The sequence below is a fragment of the Sciurus carolinensis genome, chromosome 4 (genome assembly GCF_902686445.1).
Source record: "Sciurus carolinensis chromosome 4, mSciCar1.2, whole genome shotgun sequence".
Taxonomy (NCBI): Eukaryota; Metazoa; Chordata; class Mammalia; order Rodentia; family Sciuridae; genus Sciurus; species Sciurus carolinensis.
Window position 1 is genome coordinate 7863489 of NC_062216.1, and position 19119 is coordinate 7882607.

A 19119-nucleotide genomic window follows, 5' to 3' on the forward strand; every position below is an offset into this window, starting at 1 on the left:
TCTCTTCCTACTCTCAAATTGTATGCACCAAGCTCCCTGATACCTAGCACTGCATGGCACAGAGTGACTAAATGGACATGACAGGCTCCCTACAGGCAGGACACTCACCCTCATGACTGAATCAGCCTCTTTTGACAGATAAGGACAACAAAGTGCTATTGCTGGTAAACACGCCTAAGGACAACCACTTCCTGGTTCCTCTTGAAACACGCTATACTATTCCCCCAAGTGGAAAAGTCCCTTCCAAAGACAGATGGCAGAAGCAGGTGGACTCTGGCCCAATCCTAATTTCTCCCTGGAGCGGGGAAGGATGTCACCCTCTCAGAATCCTCTGGATTACAGAGTCAAACAAAAATGTTGTTCTTCTTCCTCTCATCCAACAACTATGGAGCAAACCACAGGGACAGTGAGAGAGGGACACAGACTTGGATATGGCGTTTGCCTTGAGTACTGCAAAATTCAAGCAGGATGGGAGAGACGGATTTGAGAGGGCTCTGTGCCCTGCGAGGGCAATGGGGCAGAGATCCTTTCCATTCTGTGGTCCCCTGGGGGAAGTTCAGTCCTTACGCTGGTCTGCCAGGCCCTGCCCTGTCCCTGATATTATCTCCCATAATCCTCTCCACTCCCTGCTCACTGCACTCCGTCTGAGAGGCACCCTCGCAGGCATGTTTGTTTGGCTGGGGACATTGCATGGCCTATTTTTCTCCTAAAACACCCTTTCCCCCACACCTCAACATCAACCTCTTCTTTTTCATATTTTTGCTCAAAAATCACCTTCTTAATGAGGTCCTCCCTGACCCTGTTTAAAAGTGCTGTCTTCCTCCACTCCCACCTTTACTTCCATCCAAGTCTGCACTTTCAGTTTTCTACAACAGTATTGTTGATTTATCTAGCATACTTACTGCTCATCATCCACCTCCTTCCCCTACTGGGATACTAGATCTCCAGGGCAATGGCCTTTGTCTAAGATGTTCCCCAACAGCCTAGATCAGCGTCTGGTACTGGAAGGCACCCATCAGTGTTTATCAAATGGATGAATAAGTGAATCTGGAGAAATGGTGAAAGATAGGTAGGCATTTTGAGTTAAATTTTAAAACCTTCAAAGTAAAAGGTAGAGTTTATCCTTCTCTTCTCCTTGAAGTGGCTGGAAATGAGACTGCGATAGGGGGAACTGAGAAGGGTAGCAGGTGGGAGGGAAGCCCCAGAACTTCTGCCGCTCCAGGGTTGCTTACTTGCTGCATAGCTCCCCTCCCATCCCACGGGACATGTACGGGTCAGAGAGGACCTCTGGCCTGAGACAGATAGGGGCCTGTAGGTGACATTCCAAAGGAAAGCAACCCAAGTGATATGTGACCTGTAGTGACCAGGTCAAATCCTTGGCTACTGGTCTCTTGGTTACTGGTTCCCCAGAGAAGTGAGTTCCATCCTCCCATCTCCATGCGGCGGTTCCATACTCCGAAATCCCCATCCCAGACACACAAAATCCCTGAAATACACTAACAATATTTCTGAGCCACGTTCCATGCTGAGTTTTTCAACTTGCACCTCTTTGCCATCATGCTAGGTGATTGACAGGGGATCTCTAAGGTCATCCATGTGTTTGAATGTAACTGGCAGCTTTATGATTTGCACACACAGCTGTACATATTCATAAATGCTGTGCAGAATCCGGCCCACTCAGAGCCAAGACACAGCAGTGGGTAGAGAGAGGGGTGTGTCTGGAGTTGAAGGTCGAATTAAAGGTCACTCTCCAGGTTTCTTTTCTGGCACAGCAGGCAAGGGCACTCGGCACTCCCCCAACAGCAATTCATGGAGCCAAGGGACAGAAGGCACCTGTGGGTAGTCAAAAGGGGAGATGAGATAGAGAATGGAAGGTTAGATAGCTTTGGGTGACCCTTTCCCTCAGGCATCGAGGAAAGGTGCTTGATGTGGACTGGGAGAATGAGGCCAGCCTCCAGTAATCAGCTTGGAACCTGAGTCCTGGGAGAAGGCAGAGCCTCCTGCACCCGAGGACCCTGTCTACAACCAGGATAGGTCCTCAAGGCTTGCGAGAAGGGGCATCCCCAGCCTCTGTCCTGTAGGTGTGTTAGGTGCATGCCGTTCATGCAGCTGGAGGCTCAGACAGAACAAGGACTGAGTCATAAATACAGAAGTGATTGATGCCACTAAATGATGAACGTGGAGAAAATTGGCTCCGGATCAATCCACCGGACTACTCCCCGCTGGCTTCTCGTAACCTTTCCGAGCCTCGGTTTCCTCCTCTGTGAGCCGGCGGTGCCCACATCTGTGCTGTGAGTGCTTTCGAGGGCGTGGCGCACTTCAGGCGCTCAGACATAGTGGTTGCTGCTGGGATTAGGAACCCTAGCCATTTGTGGGTGGAGTACAGGCTCAGGCGTGGGGTTCCCCTGCCCCCTCCACGCAGGCAAACTGCTGACAGTGGCAAAGCCACGTTGCCATGCTTGGGGGGAAACTGCCTTGGTTTCGGCTTAATGAAAAACTGGATGTTTGGGTTTGGTTTCGTCTGGGGGTTGGCAAGTGCGCGCGGCTGCTCTGCTCTCGCCCGCCGAGGCCGCCCGGGCAGGGCGAAGTCGGGGGGCTCTAGGACCCGGCCGCCGCGCTCGAACCGGCGGGCCCGGGGCGGCCGAGCGGGCAGGGGCTTGAATGGGAGGCCGGGGCGTCGCGGCGGGAGGCTCGCGCCGCCGTCGCCAGGCAACCGCCCTGACGCAACGCACCAAAGCCTGCCTTCCAAAAGAATAGTGCCGGGCGTTCTCGGGCGCACGGGCGCAGCGAGGCGGGCGCGCAGAGCGCCGGGGACCTGGCCACGGCGCCACGGGCCTCCGGGCGCCCGCAGGTGGGTTCGCGCGCGCGGCGACTTTCCCGGGGACGGGGGACGGGCTGTGGCGGCGGCGCGGACCGGCAGTGGGCTCCACTCCCCCCTGGGCAGGCGGCGGGGAGCAGCTCATCCCGCGGCCCTGGAGGGGACACGCCCGCGGAAGCGCGGGGTGCTGCCCCACCTGCTCCGGTGGCCGCGCGGAGTGGGCAGTCACCGCTGGACTCCGTCCCTGAGCTCCCAGCTCCGCTGGCCCCTTCCAAGGCTGAGATACTGGTGGAGATTCGGGGTCCATGGTCTTGGGGAAGGGACCCCACTCAGGGCTCCTCCCAGACGGCTGGTGATCTCCACGCCCACCCTGTCTCCTCTGTGGACTTCACCTGGGGCGGGGTGGAAGTTTCTGACCCGAAGGATGCAATCCCTCCACGGAAGGGACGCAGGGTCCTTGGGGAGGGTGCTCTAGGCCTGAGGCCAGGATAGTTCAAGGGACCCTGCGTAGCCATAGGGCCCTGGGGAACGAGCAGGTTAGCCCTGAGAAGGGCACCTAGGGTCACCAGGACAAGGGGCCACAGTTTGCATGGAGGGGAGGGTGTCCTTCAACCAAGTCGGGTGGATCGCTGCTTCTTTGAAGACCCCTTATTTCCTGAACCAGCTCTGCTGTGCGTGGTCCTCCTGGAAGATCCCTAAGGTAGAGTGGCTCCAGGTTGGTGGGTCCTCGCTGCTGTCTTATACCACAGCAGGTGCTCCCAAATCAAGTTTCCATGAACTCCCTGTAAGGTCCCCATCCACAGTGACCAGGGGAATATGGTTCCAAATCAGCTTCTGGTGGATGCCTCAGAGACCGCCCCACTCCCCTGCCCAGGCTCAGTAAGTGCTGGGCAAAGTGCTGGGAAAGCCCGTGGCCCAGCCTGTGGTCGGCAGGATGGGAGTGCCTCCCAGCTGGTTTTAAAGGGGCCTGGCAAACAGCAAGGAGCACAAACTGCTGAGAACCTTTGGCATCCTTGGTCACTTGTCCTCACAAATCTCTCCTCAAGGGGACGTTATCCCGTTTTGTCAGAGGGAGTCTGAGAAGTTAAGTAACTTGGTGCAGCTCATGTGGCTGGTGAAAGAGCAGAGAGATTCCCAACCACCAGGGCTCCTGAGGCAGTTCTGGAAGGAAGGCCACTGTAGGAGACCCACGGCCTCCATGGCCCACAGAGTGGGAAGGAGTCAGTCACCCCCAGATGAGATGAGAGCCCTGTAGTGGAGCTCATACCCTAGGAAGGTCCCCACCATCTCGAGGGAAACTTTGGAGCCAGCAAAGCCATTTCTTGTATCAGGAGCTTGGAAGCCTTTGCCATCAGGCCTGGCCAGCCTCAGAAGTGTCCTCCCTCATGCCACTTCTCCTTGCTGACCCACAGATGCCCACCTCCCTGCACACTCTCCTGTCCTCGTCCTCTCCATTACATGCATGGATTGCCACTAAATGACCAGTCCCCACTTCCATATCTACCAGCTTGGCTTCCCTCCAAGAGGACTGAAATAAATTAAGGCCGTGCCTATTTGCTGAGAAAAAAGATCCACGGTGCCCCAGGCCCATGAGGAGGAAAACCACTTGTCAGGCCACTCACGCGCTGGGGCGGGTATGTCTCTAGGTAAATCTTGCTGTTGGGAAACCCTGGTGACCCAAGGGAAGCATCTGGAATTTCCAAGCCCCCTGGGAGCCCTGTTCTGCCCAGCTATGGCTCTTCGCTTGACTGGGACATCGACCTGCTTGCAAAGGCAGAAGATAAATGATTATCGGGTTGACAGATGGGGCTGGAGAGTCCTCATGTGCCCCTATGAACGTCCCTTACAAGTAACCAGTGGATGGGGTGAGGACAGGCCCATTCCGAAGCAGACCTGGAAGGGGTAAGATGGCTGAGAACCTGGGTCGGACAGGGTTTGAGTGAAACAGGAAGGATGAGTGGGCAGGAAAGGGGAGACTGGCAGGAAAGTGGCAGGTGAGCCTTGCTGTCGGTCACCTGTGGAGTCTGAGCTGCCTTCGAGGACAGGGTTGCCGGAAGGAGCCTAGAAGACGGGATCTCAACTTTTTCCTGGTTAGGCCAGTTGCCTTACCTGCTGAAGCCCAGTTCCCCTCCTGACCACTGCCACTTCTCCCGTGAGAAGGGAGGAAAGACCAGGAGAAGGAAGAAGAGCAGGAGTCAGAGGCTGTGCTGCCCCAAGTCCACCCCTTTCCTCCCGGCACTCCGACCCTGCCTGCTCCACCCAGAGCAGGGCTCCTCCACCAGCAGCTCCTGGGAGAAAGGAGTGCGCTGGACGGGAGCCCCAGCTCCTGTGGACATGGAGCGGGGCTTCTTCTCTAGGGAACTCTCTCGGCATCAGGCCCTCCTCATGCCTCAGCCCCTGCCGCGCGGGAGCTCCCTCCAGTGGGCTCCCTCCTGGGCTGGAAGCCTTGACCAAGCCCTCCTTCCTGGAGAAACTTGTGGAGTTCCTAGGGTGCCCTCCAACCTAGCCTCCTCCCCAGCAGCCTTGGCAGAGACCCAGGAGATGTTGGGGTTCAGCTTCTCCCCATGGGCTCATAGACTGAGCTCCCCACTTCCTCAGGCAGTTTCTCCTGTGAGGCAGGGATTCCTTTCAGATCATTCTGATCCAGTGTGAAAGCTGGCAGTGAATCCCCAGAAGCTCCCTTATAGGGCTTGTCCCTGGAGACCTGGCGAGATGACTCAAGCCAGAGCTCGTTTCCCAGGTGGAAAGCAGGCATCAGTAGGCTCCGGCAGTGGCCTCCAGGTGACCACAGCTCCAGGGCTTCTTGAAGGTGGGGCATTTCCTCATTCCAGGAAGCCAGCAAAGCCTCTGAGTGCAGAGTGGGAATGGCAGTGGAAGGTCAGAGGGGCCCTCAGGATGTTGAGTACCCAGGAATGTTCTGGATGAGTGTCTGTACTAGCAAGGCCACTTAGGAACTTCCCCCCCACCCCACCCTACCCATTCACCATCGCGTAAAAAACTACAGCAGATGCCTCTTCCCCTGTAGATGCCTCTTCCCTGTCCCTGCTTTCGCAAGTGCTGTGCCCTGGGGACACCACGACAGGTATGAACCAACCTGAGCCTGTTGGTGGGGCGGGCAGAGCACTGGAGACTGGCTGTGTTGTCATTCTCATTGTTTTGTGTATTCGGGAGCAGCTGCTGGAAACCTGGGGGAGGGCGAAGATGACCCTATTATCAGTTGGAGAGAAAGCAAGCCTCAGAGCAAATCCTGCCACAAGTGCAGACAGCTTCTAGAGACATTCATTTGCGCACAGGTCCAGCAGATCCAGACAGCCTGACCCCAGGGCTTGGTGAAGTCCCAGCCTCTGTCCTGGTGTCCTGATTACCCCTCCCTGGAGGCCTTTCTAGATCCTTCCACCAGCTCCTTCCAGGGTCAAGCTGTCCCCAAGTTCATTTGAGCAGCCCACACCTCAAACACCTCTGTCTTCAAGGGGACATTCACTTTGCTAATTACCGAATGCCTGGTACTGCCCAAAGATAAAGAAGTACGCCTGCCCGAGTGGGAGCTCCAGCTGCCAGACTCGGGGAGGGGGTCTCAGCTTGAATGCCCCTGAGTTGCAGCTCACCCCAGGAAAACACACTGAACATGTCCCCATCAACAATGGTTCGTCAATAACTTTAGGATCAATAATGTGCCTGGTGCTGAGGACCTAAGATAATGGCCCTGCCCTGGAGCAACAAGGAACTGTGTCAGGGTCCCTGAGGAGTCAGTGCAGTTTGTGCAGCCCTAGGACAGAGTGACAGTAAGGTGGTGCTCTGCACACTCCGGAGCGCACAGGCAGGCGTTTGTGAACTCTGGTAGTTTGGAAGCTGCTTCCCCTGTGACAGGCCCAGGAGAGTGCCAGCCAGGCACAGTCAAGGGCAGGAGGTGGCCGTCCCATTCTAGGTGTGACCAATAAGACACACCTTGCCTCATTTGGTCCTCCCAGACTTCAAGGTAGGTTCCATTAAGATCCCATTTAGAGATGAGCAACCGGAGGCCTCAGGGGTAAAGTCAGTTGACCAAGGTAATAGAACCAGTTGGTGGGGGCTCTGAGCCCGGCTCTGCTCCTTCCCTAGCCTGCTCCATGTCTTTCTGCTGTATCTGACGCCTTCCCACTCTGGGCGTGAACTCGAGGGGCTCCAGAAGCCCAGCCACACTCTGTCCACACTGACACAAGTGGGCGAGCACCGTCACACAGCCCATTTCCTGTCCCCCCTCCACATCCCAGCAACCTGCTGCAGGCCACACTGGACCCCACTGCATCCTTAGGGCCAGTCCCACCCAAATGCCAGGAAACCCTAAGACACTCCAGCCCCCAGGAGGTCCCACCCAGGCCCTGCATGGAAGTGCGCAGTCTCTCAGGAAGTCCTTGCAGAGTGGCGGGGCTTTGGCACCTGCAGAGTGAGACAGAAGGCCAATAGGACAGACTCCCACCTGAACTGGAGTTTGTTGGCTTTGCTTATTTGAAGCTGGAGTCAGTTATCTGTGGATTCCAGAAGTCCTAACCCTGCCTTTTCTGAGGGCTGAGTCAAAGGCCAGGTGGGAGACTGTGGTGGGCCACAGTGTCCTTGGAAATGGGGCCTGAGTTTCAGTCAGCTGGGAACTGTTTTCTGTTTGTACGACCAGCACGCCTGCCTGAGCTGCCTTCTGCCTTCATCTCCATAAATTGCTTTAAAGGCCCCCTGCATCTCCTTTCTGTGCCCTGATGCCCACTGCCACTCTGGCCTTTGGCTGGAAAAGTCCTGTGGTCACCTGTGGCAGTTGGCTGGGACAAGGACGGGCTGCTTTCGCCACCTCCTGGGCATCCTTGCCTGGTCACTCGTTTTTGTGAAGGGGACCTCTTCATTCTCTGCATTTCCCAGGGCCCGTTCCCACCCCCATAACCGACCCTGGGTTCTCAGGCACCTCTCTCCCTGCCAGGGCAGCCCTTTCCCAGGGCCTTGGAGGGGACTCGGTGGGGATTCTCAGTCCCCCACAGCCCCACCTACCTCATCAGCCCTCTTCATCTCCAGTCCTCTTGGGAGGCCATAAATTAGAAGTATGGTTCCCAGGACTCAGGGCTTCTCTGGACCAAGGGAAGCCCAGCTCTCCCTTTCACTGGGCAAAACAAAAAGGACAGGTTTCCACACCCCCAGCCTCCACAGGAGGCCTGTGCGTCAGCTTAGCTCCAGCAGAGGAGCAGAGCCCATCAATTATTCAGCACTGACCTAGCACTCTGAATTTGCAAAGGTCTTAACAAGTATTTTTATAGATTCTTTCCTCATAATGTCCCAGCGAGACCAAGCAGTTTTCCCATTTCCTAGACAATAGAAGCAAGGCTCAACTCAGAGTCAGAAGATTCCAGTGCAAGCCGAGCCAGCCCCTCCAGTGGAGCTGTGTGGCCTACCCCAGTCTTGTTAGCTTCTCTGGTCTGCAGTATCTCTGTGGTCTAGCTCTTGGAAAGGTCCTCTAGCCCAAGCCACGACATGTGGGAAAACAAAATGTGTAAATGTTAGTGTGACTTAAAAATGCTTGTGATTGCTCTTGTTAAACCAGGTGTGCAAATGGAAGCTCTGAATTCTGTGCAGAGGTGCAGCCGTTAGCACAGGACCCTGCAAACCAAGCTTCCCTGAGCAAAGATCTCCAGGAGCACACGGGTGAGTGGGATCCTTCGCGCCTGCCCTGGGGGCCGCTCTGAGACATGTTGGTAACCCCCCTACTGCTGTGGTCTAGACCCAGAATCTGTCAGGAAGGAAGGAGAGGCCATTGCAGGGACACCATGGTTCCCAGAGCACGGCAGCTCCTCAGAGCGGGGGTGAGGCCACAGGCACTGGAGCAGAGGAAGCTGACTCCTCTCTTCCCCGCCCAGCTGGTCCTGTCTAAATAGTCCTCTGGTTCCCCTCTCCAACAGCAAGGCTGGGACCCCGGGTGGGAGACACCCCAAGCGTCCAATAGGACCAGCCCCCAGAGCTCCCTGCCTACCCCCTCCTCCCCAGCCTCACCTACCTGAGCTCCACGCTGGAGCTGCAGCCTCCTTTGGAGAAAGGGTGGAGTCTCAGGAGGCTTTGCCCCTGGGAGGCCTGACCCAGACAGCACCCAGCTGGGTTCAGGAGGGAGCAAACCCCCGCTTGTCTTGGCGGGGCAGCCACACCTGTATGGGGTGTTCCCCTCCATGCAGACCACATATGCACTTGAGGAAGACCCAGGAGCACTGCCCTGCAGAAGCCTGCTACCACCCCACGTCACCAACCACCACCCACCCAACCCAGAACACACAGCCTCCAGACAACCACCCCCACTCACACACCAAGACAACCACCCCCACTCACACACCAAGACAACAAACCACCCACTCACACACCAAGACAGCCACCACCCACTCACACACCAAGACAACAACCACCCAATCACACACCAAGACAACCACACCCCACTCACACATCAATATAACAACTACCCCTACTCACACACCAAGACAACCACCACCCACTCACACACCAAGACAACAACCCCCACTCACACCAAGACAACAACCCCCACTCACACACCAAGACAACAACCACCCACTCACACACCAAGACAACAACTACCCACTCACACACCAAGACAACAACCCCCACTCACACACCAAGACAACAACCACCCACTCACACCAAGACAACAACCACCCACTCACACACCAAGACAACTACCACCCAATCACACACTAAGACAACAACCACCCACTCACACACCAAGACAACAACCACCCAATCACACATCAAGATAACAACCACCCACTCACACACCAAGACAACAACCCCACTCACACACCAAGATAACAATTACCCCTACTCACACACACCAAGACAACTACCCCCCACTCACACACCAAGACAACAACCACCCACTCACCCACCAAGACAACAACCCCCCCACTCACACACCAAGATAACAACCACCCACTCACACACCAAGACAACAACCACTCACTCACACACAAGACAACTACCCCCACTCACACACCAAGACAGCAACTACCCACTCACACACCAAGACAACCACCCCACTCACACACAAAGACAACAACCACCCACTCACACACCAAGACAACCACCCCACTCACACACCAAGACAACAACCCACTCACACACCAAGACAACAACCACCCACTCACACACCAAGACAACAACCACCCCACTCACACCAAGACAACAACCCCACTCACACACCAAGACAACAACCACCCACTCACACACCAAGACAACAATCCCCCACTCACACACCAACATAACAACTACCCCTACTCACACACACCAAGACAACCACCCCACTCACACACCAAGACAACAACCACCCACTCACACACCAAGACAACCACCCCCCATTCACACACACCAAGACAACAACCAGTCCCACACACACACCAAAACAACCACCCCCCATTCACACACACCAAGACAACAACCAGTCCCACACTCACACCAAAACAACCACCTCCCACTCACACACACCAAGACAACCATCCCCATTCACACACACCAAGACAACAACTACTACCCCCATTCACACACACCAAGACAACAACTACTACCCCCATTCACACACCAAGACAACTACCCCCCCATTCACACACACCAAGACAACCACCCCCACACTCACACACACCAAGACAACCACCACCCACTCATACACACCAAGACAACCACCCCCCTCTCACAACACTAAGGCATTCACCTCTACACTCACACACACCCAGACAATAACCATGACCTAATCATACACGAAGACAACAACCACCCATCACACTCACACACCAAGACAACAACCACCCACCACACTCACACACCAAGAAAACAACCACCTACCACATTCATGCACACCAAGACAACCATCCCCCACTCACACACCAAGACAACAACCACCCCCACACTCACACACATCAAAACAACCACATCCCACTCACATACACCAAGACAACCACCCCCCCCACAACACTAAGGCATCCACCTCTATACGCACACACACCCAGACAACAACTACGACCTAATCGTACACCAAGACAACAACCACCCACCACACTCACACACCAAGACAACCACCCCCACACTCACACACCAAGACAACCACCCCCACGCTCACACACACCAAGACAACCACCCCACACTCACACACACACAACCACCCCACACTCACACACACACAACCACCCCACACTCACACACAGACAGACAACCACCCCACACTCACACACAGACAGACAACCACCCCACACTCACACACAGACAGACAACCACCCCACACTCACACACATCAACACAGTCAGTCCTATCACACACATACAGCTGGGTCCGGAGTCTGGTCTCTGCCTGGTGTCTGTCCCCATCTCTGGGGCTCCTCACACCAGCTCTGACCAAGAGCTGGAATGAAAACGGGCCTGGGAAGGGGAAGATGGCTGGCATCCGGCCAGACTAGCCATGTCCCTCCTGCTTCTGTCGCCATGGCAACTCTGAGGCAGAGGCAATGGGCTCTGGGCAGCTCCAGGCTCCTGTCAGCAGCTCTGTGGGGCGCGCAGGGCTGTGTGCCCTCCTCTCAGCTGAGGCACATCAGCAGAGCAGGGACAGTCACATCCCAGACTGACTGCCATGTGCGTGGAGGTGGGAGGTCAGCCCTGTCCCCACCTGGGGCTCGACAGGTACCCCAAGCACGGGGTTTGTTCCCACCTGTCTCAGGCCTGCTCACCCTCGTGACCTGTGGACCCCTGGGCCTGCACCAGCCTGGGAAAAAGCAGCGCCTCTTTAGAAAGTGGACGGTCAATGCTGGGAGCGCCGTGTCCGGCCACCGTGTCTTTGTGGCCGCTGGCACCTGCCAAACCCCTGCCCCACCCCCATCCTCTTGGCAGCTCTGTGGTTTTCAGAGGAAGGTCCAGGCCTGGCAGCTGGGGCCAGGGCGCTGGCTGCGTCAGCCCTGAGGGCCCCTTGGAGCTCAGCCCTGCGGCCTGGGAAGCCTTGAGGCCAGCCACAGTGCTCCAGCCGTGCCCTGGCCGCCAGTGCTCCCTGTCCACCCTGCTGCGGCAGGTGCTCTGAGGAGCAGAGCTCCTGTCCTTAGCAGGGCTGACTGATGGATTGCCAGGCCCACCCTGGCTGTAGCCCAGAGCAGTGAGCAGTGCAAATGGTGTCCAGGCCCAGTCTGGCGTAAAGGCCAGACTGACCTGGAGGACATCCCTCCCCCTGACCTGCCTCACTGAGGAAAGCCAGACCTCCAGGGCCCGAACCCTGCGCTGCCAGTTCTTCACTTCAGAAGCTTCTCAGAGGACCAAGTGCCACTTGCCAGTGGAAGGTGTTCCACATCTCTGGGGCCCGGAGGGGTGGTAGCCAGCCTTATCCAGATAGTATGTTCTGGAAAGCAGCCCGTACAGCAGCCCCAAGGAGTGTGGGGGAGAGTGAGAGGTGCTGGGCTGTCACTGAGGAGCTCTGGGGCCTTAGGTCAGTCACTTAGGCCCTCACCCCAGTTTTCCCAGCTGCAAGGGGACTAGAACACCTGCCTAGCCTTCCCTGCCATCCGAGTATGGTCCACAGTCACAGTCAAGGGGTCCTCTGTCACAGGGACCACCATCAGAGGACAGCATGGAGCCAGAAGAGCACTGGCCTTCTCCAGGAACCATTGGCTTCCAAAGGATGCTTGTGACTTATTCTGTTTGGTAGACCAGGGGGACATCAGAGCCTCAGGCTCTGTCCTGGCCTCCAGTTCAGCCTTGCTGGCTCCTGCCCTCCAAACCCACCTGGTCCAGCCCTGGCCATGCCGTGTGCCATCTGAGTTTCTCTGGGCCATCCCCTCCTTGTCTCTGGGCCTCGGTTTACCCATTCTGCAGTAGAGAATCATAGTACACCGTTCACAGGGTTCTTGTGGACAGGAGACACCGTTTCCTCCGTGCCTGGTACATTTGCATACCTGATAAATACTAGCAGCTTGGCAGAGCTGTTAAAATACTCCTTAGTAGGATAGTCACCGGGGCAGGATCTGAACTGCAGTTTAGGAGGTACTTGGCCTATGACCGAGGGGTCCCGAGGAGACATTCCAGGGGGCGTGGACACAGCTCTCCCAGCTCTGCCCCAGTGGATCCGCTTCCCGAGACACCCCTGCAGCCCAGTGTTCTGCATGGTGTCAGGGTGACATGAGGTGTGAGTGTGTGAAGACCATCCTGAACTATGACAAGGTGACATTTCTGTTCTTCCTGTGCCGGTGCTGGGGAACACATCTGCAAGGTCCCCATCCTTTGTATGTTCTTGATAGTGACCTTTTTCCTGGGCAAGGATCTCAGCCCCCTCACTACTGTTCATGGGAGCTTGGGGCTCGGTTTCCTAGGGGAAATCCTCCATTTCCTCCCTGTATAATGGGGCTTCTAATAAGGTTAGTGGACCTCTTTTATGCTGCAGGAATTGGTACAAGGTGACCTCAGGGCAGGGGATTGTGGTTAATCATGAGAACACCTGAGAAGCAGAGGAGCTGCAGGAACCAGGCTGGCTATATAAAGAGCAGAGCAGCCTGCAGGAAGCAGACAGCAGCAGCAGGACCCTCCTGGGCATGCCCTCTCGCTCCCGGACTGTCGCTCTGCTCAGGAAGCCCGGGGCTTGCTCCCCAAAAGGGAGTACTTTGCCAGGCTGGAGGCCCTGGGGTGTTGGCCCCAGTTCCCAGGCATCCGGCTGTAGCCCAGTTGGGAAGGCCGCATGACCCAGAGCACAGGGACCTGTGGGTGGCACTTCTGAGAGGGTGCAGAACAGGTGTGAGTTTACACAGACAGAAAATCGTTAGTCTGTCCTCATCGAGCGTTTCTGTCACTGTGAACTAGGAAACAGACCAGCTCTCAATGCAGGTGGACTCAGCAAAATTTCACTCAGAGGACAGTGACCATCCACTCTGTGGGTCTCAACTGCAGGTGGCAGCACCCTCAGGGACTCATGGGGAATGGGGGAGGGGAGCCTTTTCGGGTGTCACAGTGTTTTAGGACACTGCTTAGTTCTCAGTTATACGCGTGGCCTCTCCGCCTCTCCAAGTGAGTTGTCTGCTCCCCTCTCTCCAGCCCTTGCAAGCAACGGAAACAGCATAACTACAAGGCCGTCAGGTGCTCAGAGACTGGCAGCGGGCAAAGACTCACAGGAGCAAGCAGGCAGAGCCAGGGCAGAGGAGGAGGCCTACAGCAGCTCTCCAGCAGGGGCACTTGTGAATTCCAACCATCCATTCATCTGGGCCTCACACAGGCCAAATTCAGAGCCTGGCCTCTGATTGGCTGAGCTTAAGTCACATGCTCACACCTGGTTGCCAGGGCCTGGGCGGGGGAGGAGGGAGAATCTGGTCCTCTGATTCCAGAGAACAAATGAGAAGGGCGCCTGCCTGCTGCTTGCACGGAATGGGAGCGTCCCACAAACAGGAAAGGAGGGAGGCTGGGGTGACAAACAGCAAAGGCGGAACGTCAACAAACACCCTCATGCCACATCCTTCTCCAGCTCCAGGTAGCCAGTCAGCTATGCATGTCAGAAACCCAGCTCAGAGTAGCGGGAGCCCAAGAGGAGGATTTGAAAACCGTGTAGTCAAAGTCAGGGGGGTGGCTTCTGATGGGCCTGATGGAGACCTTCAAGCCACCCTGTCTGCCAGCTTTGTGTGCCAGCAGATCCTCTCCATGTGAGCAGAGGGCTCCTGCACCCAGGCTGCCTGGGAACAAGGAGGGCTTCTGGGTTGGCCTAGCCGGAAAGCTTCAGAAAGGCTCTGATTGGCCCAGTGGAGTCATGTGACCTCCCCTGAGGCGAGAGGGGATGCCAGTGCCACAGGGACCCCAGGAACAGGCTCCCCACAATAAGGGAGAATGCTTTTTCCAGAAGGAAGAGAGAAGGTGCTGGGTGAAAATGACCTCACACGATGCCAGATGCCAAGCAAGTCCTCTCTGGCTACAGTTCAGAGCCATGGGATTTGGCACAAGCTAAATCAGGTTGTTCCTGCTTTGTCCCAGGAGTCTGCACGCTTGTGTCCAGGCACACCTTTGTCCAGGCACCTGTGTCCAGGCATTCTGTGGCCAGGTTGGGGGGTGGGAGGTGGCCTCTCATGAGGACAGGTGCAAAGGTCCTGCCACAGAAGCCCAAGGGCTCCTCTGCCCCTCTGAGCCCGTCCAAGCTGGCTTACTGTGAGCAAGCACAGGCTGCAGCAGGAGGCAGGAAGCTCTTCTGTTTGCCCGTTCACTCCACGTTTAGAGAGAGCAGTGCCTCACCAAGTGCAGGAGGATCCAGGATAAAAGAAAGGCCTGGCTCCTACCCTCATGAACTTGAGTCTGGTAGAAGAGACCATCGAGAAGGTCCCTGGTATACATGTGATGGTTTAACAGGGGCAGGAAGCCCAGGGGTCAGGAGCTAACCTGGAGCCAGCTGGCAGGGTCTCAAATCCCAGCCTCACCACTTACTAGCCCTATGACCTTGGGCAAGCTACCAAAGCCATCTGTGCCTCAGTCTCTCCACCCGTGGTAATCCTGCTCCAAGTGTTAGCTCACCATGTGATGGCGTCACTGTCCCTCACGTGCTCTGGTCTGGGCACACACAACCGCCAGGAAAACAAAGGGAAGGAGAAAATGCCTGAGGACTGAGGCAGAGGAGGGAAGGAAGGGCTTCTGGGCTGTACGAAGCGGCGGGCACAGAGCGAGCTTGGGATTCGGTGGAGCAGGAGAGTCGGGCAGAGGTTGGAAAGACAGCGTTATGCAGAAGAAAGAAGCCATTCTAGTGAGGCCTCCGGGACTGGGGGAAGCACGCAGGAGCCCAGGGAGAATTAGTCAGCAGCCCCCGCAGCCTTCCCGGCCCGGGAGCCCATCCGGGAAGTGGGTTTGAGGGTTTTCCAGGTGCGCAGGTGAGGTCATGATGAGACAAGGCGTTGGCCGCCTGACAGCGCTGCACCCACTCGGCTCCTCGGGCAGCTGGGGGATTAGCTCATGGCTGGCAACTCCCGCTTCCTGGGCCAGGAAGCCAGGAAGCACATCTGAACCCCAGTCATCCCAAGCCCTGGCATGTTGCTGGGACAGGAAGTCTGGTGCATCCCCAAGGCTGGTCCTTGCTGCTGCCTGGCTGGTGGGTAGTAGATATGGAAAATGAAAAAATCCCCAAGATAATGTGGCCTGGGAAAGGCACACTGTTCTCCAGTGCCGGCTGCACACAGGAGGAGGTGTTTTATCACCCCTAAAGTAACAGTGTCTGGGAGGCGTTGGTCTCCTCCAAAGTAAATCCTCTCCAGACACTGCCCACAGAACCCCGACCCAAAGAAGCTCGAATTCCTGAGTGCCAAGGAAACTGATGTGTTCACTATACCACCCCTCAAAATAACCTATATAAACCCAGTTCCTCTCTTTGTTCTGTGGCTCATTTTCCACCAGGAAAGGGGGTCCGCTGATGCCATTGCTTCCCTGCATCCCCTGCTCCTGTGTGAAACTTTGTTCCTGAACAAACAGCTGAGATGATTCGTGAGGTTTGCATCCTGCCCAGTCTTCTTGTGCTAACAGTGGTCATGCCCGGGCCTCAGAGTTACGGGATCTCAGGATCTTGTTTTCCAGGGCTTCCCGTGTCCCAGATCTGATGGTGTCCAGTATCCTCTGCCCTGTGCTCCCTGGACCTAGGTCATCGGGAAGCCCATTGACCCGCATGTTGGAGGGCTGTCCCTCCCTGGGCCCAAGTCCCAGCAGTCAAGAAAGACTTCTGCTGCCCACCCAGCCCAGAAAGTGTCCAGGTCAGGCTCCCTTCCCACACCCTACCAGCCTTCTCTGCCAGCAGACACATCCAGCTCATCGAGTGGGCAGTGGACAACAAACCTTCCTGCTAGCACTTTCCAGGGCCTGTGTGGGTGACATTCTAGCTTAGCTCCTGTGCCCAGCTGCAGGGGAGAGAGGAAACCCCCCTGGGCCTCTTCAGGCACCAGGGTGACCAGGCAGGTGGGGATCCCTGGGACACTGCCTGGTGGCTCTGAAAGTGAGCTTGTCCTGAGCAGGAGCAATAGGAGGTGCCCCAGGGCTCTGCCTCAGTCCCTTCCAGGTGCACATGACCACACCATCTACAATGGCAAGTCCCTGCCTGGGGCCTCTCCTTGCTGCCCGCCTCACCGAGTCTTCGGGTGGGTAGGCCTTTCTTGTGTGCAGAGCCTTCGCACACAGGACGCCACCAACTGCCAAGCACAGGCTGGAAAACTGAGGGAGACCGAACCCAGGTCCCCATCCTGTTAGCATTGTGATGGGACTCGGGCCAGGCTGCAGCCAGACTCGGGCTCTGGCATGGGTAGCAGGCTGTTGACCCTGGGTCCCTCCAGCGCCAGGAGCTGGGGAGGAGGGAGCAGGCACAGGAGCTGTTCTGGTCCGCTGGGCTCTCTCCCTTCCAGGGCAAGCCTGCTCTTCACTCACCCAGACCTTCTGAGATCTAAAACTGCAGGGAGACAGGGTCAGCACACCGCATCGGAGGTCTTCAGGGACGCGTATAAAGATGCAGAGATGGGCTCAGGACACCCAGCACTTCCAGGACCAACCAGGTGGCTGCTCAGTGCAGGGAAAGGGTGATGTGACTGTGAGGTGGCACCAATGGCTTGCAGCAGCTTAATAATATTTCTAAAAGCATAACTGTCTAGGCTTCACTGTATACCAGCACTGTGTGTGCTACCAAGTGTTTGTCACCCTGTGAAATCCTGGCAATGACCTACAGAGTTGATACTGTGATCCCCAGGGCTTCATGGGCACGGGACCTGGGGGGAGGCACAGGGATCCTCACTTGGGTTAATGTTCTGTTGTCACCATCCTGAAATTCCTGGGACTTTTTAAAAGAAGGGACCCAGCACTGAGCCCTGCAAATTGTGCAGCTGGTCCTGGTTGTGCCCACTCCTCAGAAGAGGACTCAGAGGCATGGGTGGTCATGGAGCCACATGCCCATCCCATAGAACTGGTGACTGCCCTCGGGCTCTGACCCCAGAGCCCATATGCTTTAGGGTAGAAAGAGGCTGATCACAGTCACGTGGCTGTGCCCAGGCCCCCAGCTAGCACCTGCCTAGAGGAGGGCACGTCACCTCTCCTAGGCAGCCCGCACGACCATATGTGAAATGGGTGCCCCCACCTGCCTTTTGGGATGGGGTGAGACTGGCATGAACGAGGGACACCCGGGTGCCACATACACAAGGCCCACCAGAGCAGAGGCCTGCCGTCGGCTGGCTCAGCTCCCGTTCACGGGCCTTCGCTGAATTCGGTCAGAAAACCACTCATTAAAGTGAGCTCCCCACACTGCACAGTCACACAGTTGCAGATTCTCCGTGGTTCCCAGCCCAAGAGGAGCCCCTTCCCCAAGGGGGCAGGATGCGGCCCCCTGCAGAGGGAGGGCACAGCTTCCCTCCATGTTGTCTCCTGCAGGACCCAGGTGGGGAGGGCATTGCTCACCAGTCTGTCCGTGGTTGGACCCTCTCTGGAAAACTCTGCTGGCTACGAGAGCACCTCTGTCTTTGGAAAAGAAGCCCCACAGGATTCAGCCACCCAGGCACACTCAGAAGGGATTCTGGGCCCTCAGCAAACAGACGGCAGGCGCCTGGGAAGGCCCCAAAGAGCAGCTCCCAAGTCTTCAGACTTGGAGAGAGCTAGGAAGGTTGTGTCCCAGGAAACTGCGCAGAGAGAGCCCCATCCCCGTGTTCTTGGAGCATGCTAGGATTCAGAGAGCGCATGTGAACCTAGTCCTGCCAATCCCCCAGAGCCTAGGAGATTGGCAGAATCCTCACTTTATAGATAGGAAGCTGAGGCTTGGCAAGCCCCACAGGGCCTAGAGCCAGAATCTGACCCCAAGTCTGGTGTCTCTAAGGGGACCAGCAGCTCTCGGTCCTGACCGCATGCTTGTATCTGCACACTCAGATCGCCTGGGAACCTCAGAATGCGCTGCTGTCTGAGTCCTGGGCCCAAATCAAGGGAATCAGAACTACTGGCAGTAGATCCTGTGTCCTCCAAGTTCCCCAGGGGATTTTCACTTGCCCGGAGCAGGGCGGGAGATGACTCTGAGTTGCTCTGCTCTCAGTTGGGGTGGCCCACTCTTCCTCATTCCCCAGGGATGCCCCCCACTCCTGCAAGAGCAGGCCCAGAAAATGGGGTCTGTCCTCCAGCCAGACCTCCCTTGCTGGCTGGGCTCGTAGGAGTGTCCAGAGCGGAAGCTCTGCTGTCTGTCTTCCTGAGCACCCCTGTACGTCAGGAGGAAACTCGGCCTCCCCCATCCTAGTCTGATCCCCTTAATCCTCGCCTCAGCCTGCCCATTCCCACCACTCCAAGCAGGCGGCACGATGA

At 56.6% G+C, this 19119-nt stretch overlaps 1 protein-coding gene across 4 annotated transcripts in view; it reads left to right on the plus strand.

Annotated features, from left to right (window-relative positions):
- Window positions 1-2588: 2588 nt before the first annotated feature.
- The window catches only part of Fam167a (family with sequence similarity 167 member A), a 31118-nt gene continuing 14587 nt past the window's right edge, over window positions 2589-19119 (plus strand). Inside the window, exons 1-4 of one of the 4 annotated variants that reach the window (XM_047551777.1) lie at window positions 2589-2851; window positions 4231-4452; window positions 5844-5900; window positions 8376-8476. The gene's annotated coding sequence lies outside the window, so the exon portion shown is untranslated. Of the gene's footprint in view, window positions 2852-4230; window positions 4453-5843; window positions 5901-8375; window positions 8477-16380; window positions 16554-19119 lie in introns of all 4 variants that reach the window. The other 3 variants (XM_047551776.1, XM_047551779.1, XM_047551775.1) reach the window with 3 other exon arrangements.